Below are 5,751 nucleotides of genomic sequence, written 5' to 3'. Positions count from 1 at the left end.
AAAAAAGGACTAGGGTTGGAAACTGCCAAACTAGCTTAAGCACAACCCTACATTATATAACATGATCAAAAATTAGTTCTGTAAAATAATGTAAAGGAACTGCTGCATTCCGTATAATAATGAGTCCCACATGATTATTGAGATACAACATTAACATATGTAAATTTGTGACTATTCACTGGAGACCATGATACGTAACAGAGAAATAGGGGATGTGGGCACATTACTTTTTAAACATGTACGTATGCTGTTATGCTATGAATGTACGAACGTATGCTGTTATGCTATGAATATACAATTTTCTAACAGTTATACAAAATTTATGTCATATATTGTAATACAAGTTATAGAATGCTGACATTTCATTCCAGTAATGAAATATAACCACTGAGTTATGTGATGGGATCTAGTTTGTGTGTTCATACGCACCATATCTGTGACCGGGCCTACAAAAATAGGGCATGTGGGCACAAACTACACCCTATCACATAGCAAATCATATCTCAGTACTAGGATGGAATATTTCCATTCTGTACTTGTATTACACAACCAACTAAATGTTTAATGATTGAGGAAAATTACATAGCCAAACAATGTAGAAAGTTATGAGTCATGAAAGTTTGAAAAAGTAGACAAATTTTGTGCGCCCACGTACCATATTTTTGCAGGCCCAGTCACATATATATGTTATAGAAAGTTATATCACAATAATCACATTTGCCTAATAGTGAGAGAAACGTTTTTGGGTATACCTACATGTTAGTCAGTAGAGTAGATACTGTCAAGCAGTAAATAGAATGTATTTAATTGAACCCATTTGGCTTATTACAGCTACTTTATAGGATTAAAGTATCATACTCACCACTTAGTGCTGAAATGTTGTCACAAGTCACCCAAATGTACCATCCCTAAAATGTGCAAAAAATTGTCAATCTAGTAGTCCACTCCAGTATTCCAGTCCAGTGATTAGACACTACTCCCTATTTACACTAGGTTAGGCAGTTCATACCTTGAAATCCTTCAAAATCACTGTTGAGGAGGTGTTTACAATAAACAGGCTCCTACATAGCTGGCTGTTATATAATTTGTATGCCATCTTTTTTCAATATTGTGGGTGGATATATAACATAGAATTTGTGACTTTAAAATCATAAAGGCCATCTTGTTGTTATCATTTAACACACCAGACAAATTAAAAGTGCAATAAATATTTCAACCAGATAATTATATAGGTTGAGTTTCCTGATCAACAGTTGCATTGGTAGTTTGACATCAACTGCTATCCGAACATTAGATCTTGACATCTTGTGTGATCAAAGTAACGTAATTAACACTAATCAACAAATTGACTCACTATCATAGTGCATGAATATTGCAGCTGATGGATAGATATATTACACCTGATCACACAGGTGCAATAGGTCACTTATCCAACAACACTCAAGATTAGGCCTGAGTCAAATATGCCCAAAAGTTTACCCAAAGTGCTTTCAGGAAATTCCCAAAATTTCACCTATTATGCTCTTCAGTGTTCCTATTATGCTTGAATTATGCTCCTAGGTTAGCAACTTGTTTAACAATTATTTTGGAAACTTTTAATCAGTGAATCTTCTATTAGAGTATTTCACTACAAAGTGACTGTTCTATTAGAGAGTGTCAATACTGATCTAAGGAGCTAACAATACATTTGAGCAGTTTGCAATTTCCACTGACTGCTCTATTAGGAGTATCGATCTATTTTCATGTAATTAAGCTCTATAGTTTTAAATATTCACCTAAAATGCTAGCATTATGCTCCAGCCTATTATGCTTTTTATTATGCTGGTATATTTGATGTAGACCTACTCAAGATTGTTTGGCTTGTGTCAAACTGTTGTATCAGTCATCTAGGGGGCATGTTTTTATATAACAAGAGCTTCTTCTTGGTCATTTGCTATTTTGTTTGTGAATCTAGATTTGAGGGATTAAACTTGTTATTGTGAGTATATAGTGTACTTATCAACTTACTTTACCAAAACAGGTTGCTTGAATTTTCCATTGAAAAAAGTGACTTGACCTAGTGTCAGTGACACCATAGTTAACTTAGAGTTGAAATTGTGCTCACTTCACTTTTATCAGATCCAGTACCCTGGTATAATCCAGTATATTGTCTAAAGTCAGAAAACGATTATGATGAGTGTGTGTGTGTGTGTGTGTGTGTGTAGTGCGGGTATGTGTTGTGTGTGTATGCTACCAACCTTCTCGTGGCAGGGTCAAGGTTAATACCATGCACACAGTCCATACATTACATCTAGGATGGACTTATCAGGTCAATGCTATTGTCAGTGGCCCATCTACTCTCCTTGGGAGTCCATTCATAGATCTGACCTAAATATATTACTTGTAATTTTGTCACCCAGCATCCCTTGACTTGTCTCCTATCGGCACAAAGCAAAGCCTTTGACTACCATACTTGCACAGTCCCAGTGCTACTCAGGTGCTATGAGACAGCACAAGAAAGTTCTCCTGGGGAAGGACTATAATAATTATAGCAAACTACAGGAGGCTATACCATACCCCACAGATGGAGGTGTGCTGGTGTGGCCACCTGAAGTCACACCTGGATATTCACCCAATGTCAAGACATGGACAGGTACCCATTGATGTTACAACCGGTGGGCTGCTTCAGTTGACACCATGTCCCCATTTAACAGCTGGGTGCAGTGTGATTCATTGTGTGAGTAAAGTTTCTTGCTTAAGGAAACAACATCAACTGGACATGTGTGTGCGTGTGATACAGCTAATGTTGAGACTGAGGTACTACATAATACATAATGGACTTGATACATAGTTATATCACATACTACAGTGAAACCACTCTTATGAATCATAGAAAAAACCTCCACAAAGACAAAACTTTAGTCTCAAGAGACTTTCCACAGTACAAAAATGGACAAAAACTTCTTGGTCCCAAATTAAAGTGTCCATAATCAAGAGGTTACACTGTACAGTGGAACCTCCCTTATCCGGACCTCTATTATCCAGGCACCTCCATTGTCTGGACAGCCCAAATTGGTCATGTGGCTTGTAGTTTATTGCAATTGACCATAATGAAGTTTGGTTTACATGAAAGCACAAGGAGGGAGCCTAAAGGTTGCTGTTTACCAGTTTGGTGGCTTGTTTATTCTACTAATAATAACTATCACTTGGTTGCTAGGTGATAATGCATTTTTACAGCCCAGGGGAGTGACCATGAATGCTCTGTAGTATCTTCCCCTATGCCCACTAAACTGCATAGCACTACCTGATAGCAATGACAGCAATACTTGTTTATAAATTAGTCACTTTAGCATAATAGCATGCTATTCTTAGTTACGGACATTTCTGAGATACGGACAGTAGTGTGTACCAGACCGCCCAGATAAGAGAGGTTCCACTGTACTGTATTTATTATTACTATATTAATGCTTGCATGCAATAAAAGTGTGGCCACACATGGGTAAATTTTTGCTTGAACCATGACAAGTTTATGACAGCACTATATTTAATGTGTGCAAACTGATTTCCTTACAGATGCCTACTGTTTTAACTCCATACAACTTGATGTTGTAGCTGCCATCACGATGTGTTGCAGTACAATTGGATTTCATTACCTACACTCAGCATGTCAAGCAGTGCATACCTTTTAAAATCTGCCTTCACCTTTATACACGTATGATATCGGTACCAAAGATATTTCTAAACAGCTAACAAAATTTGTTAACTTTCATTACTGTGTAATATATAAACAAAGGTAATAGTTACCACATTCCAGAATTAATGATTTACATACTGTTATCAAGATACACGGTAGTGTGTCGTGCGGCCCAAGAAGCTGGCGCGTAACACCCGTGAGTATATTGATTTTTATTTTTATTTATTTTTTATTTTTTTTTTATTTTTTTATTCCCGGGCTTGATGGACTGCCCTTGCCTACCACCCCCAGCACATAAATGGCCTGTGCTGGACAAACCGGGACTTTCTTAGTCCACGGCAAACTGAGACTCTGCCCGAATCAGCTCCACAATTGGGGGAGTCTTAACATAGTGACCGATGGATGAGCGGGCTCCGCGGATGCATTGTATGGAGGACCGCAAGAGAGAAAAGGATAGACAGCACCTTAACCACCCCATGACAACAGAGTAATCATCACCCCACTTATTTGAAAGTTGATGAGCCAAGCGTTGATAATAAACAGAAGCCTCATGAGCCAGACCACCAGAGGCAGACATAACCAGGGTGGTAAAAGAGGCATGCTCCTCCTCACGAATTTTCTGAGCATACGCGCGTTTCTCGTGCCTCCGATAACAGGAGGCCAGTGATGAGGACGCATTAGAAGCAGCCAGAGGGTTGAACACCCGCACATCCACAAAACATCTTTCACTTCTTCCACCCCAAAAACCATTCATGGTGATGTCAAGACGGGCACCATCTTGGATATTGGCAGAAGCAGGGTAGTCCTGCGGTGAAACCGGCTGGAGCTCTGGTTCAACAGCTACCTGAGAGCATACTTCAGTCAACAGGGTAGCAGCTAGATCTCTGATCTCATTGTGTCGGATAGAAGGTAAGCCACCCTTTGGACAGGATAAAGCATGCTCCACTGAAAAGGAAGTCCCACATGCACAGTGAGCAGGAGTCCGCTGAGGAGACCACCCATAACGTAGTTCCACGGCATCGTGAAATGCAGACTTATGCAGTGCAAAGCCATGTTCCTGTAGGGGCCGGGTGGCAAGCCAGTTGGAGGCCCCTTTGGCTGAGGCTAGATCTAAAGCACGTTGAGAGGAGGGATCTAAATGGGTACGCAAACTGGAAGATCTATCCGAATAGTTGGAAGATTTGGAATTGCGGATTGCGGACTTGTGAGATAGCTGTTCTGTTTTAACAACAGCCGAATTGGTACCCCGGTCCAGAATGAATTGTGAAAGAGGCTCAGTAATGTGACACGAGGTTGAATACTCCTCAGCTGCAATAAGAGTTGGGTTTATGATACCCAAACCACCATATCGAGGTGGAAGGGCAAATAATTTACGGATTGTGTCATTTGGTGGAGAGCATCCCATCAAAGTAGGGATAAGTACCAGCCGGATGTTGTCCTCAAGGGGTTGTAAAGCCTCTGATATGTTTGGAGTAGTGCGACAAAGGTAGAGCCAATGGCTTGACAAGCCATGAGTGAGAGCGGAATAAACAGAATGCAGCTGAACTTGTGCGAACTTGGCAAGCCGTGTAATCTCTGCTGACCAACCAACAACCTTGTCCCTCACAAATTCCTGGACATAAGCGTTTGAACCAATGGCAGCCCCAAGGTAGGAACGGCCCGCGGAAGTAATTTGAACATCAGTATCTGAGAACAGAGTAGTAGCAATTGAATGGAACCTTTCCTTAGAAACTAACCAAGTTTTAGGAGCATTCACAAAATAGCCAAAAGCAGGTCCCTTAATACAGAGCTGGTTCCACCAGATGAGCAAGTCCTGTATACTGCCACAAGCACAAGCATCATCAGCATACCAGACCTGGTCCACTGTCCCATGAAGTTGATTGATTAAAGGCACTGTAGCAAGGGCATACATAGGCATAGCTAGTGGGTCTCCCTGTGTAGTACCCTCCTCTGATAAAATAACCTCCCCAGAAACAAGCAAAGAGGCTGGCGACCTATAAATATTGATCAGAATAGTGGAAAGTGGCGGGCACAGCTGTCTGATGTTGTGTAGAGCCACCAAACGGTTCAGCGAGTTA

Source organism: Dysidea avara, chromosome 1, assembly GCF_963678975.1.
Source record: "Dysidea avara chromosome 1, odDysAvar1.4, whole genome shotgun sequence".
NCBI lineage: Eukaryota > Metazoa > Porifera > Demospongiae > Dictyoceratida > Dysideidae > Dysidea > Dysidea avara.
The sequence above is the reverse complement of the archived record's forward strand: the minus strand, read 5'-3'. Positions refer to the sequence as shown.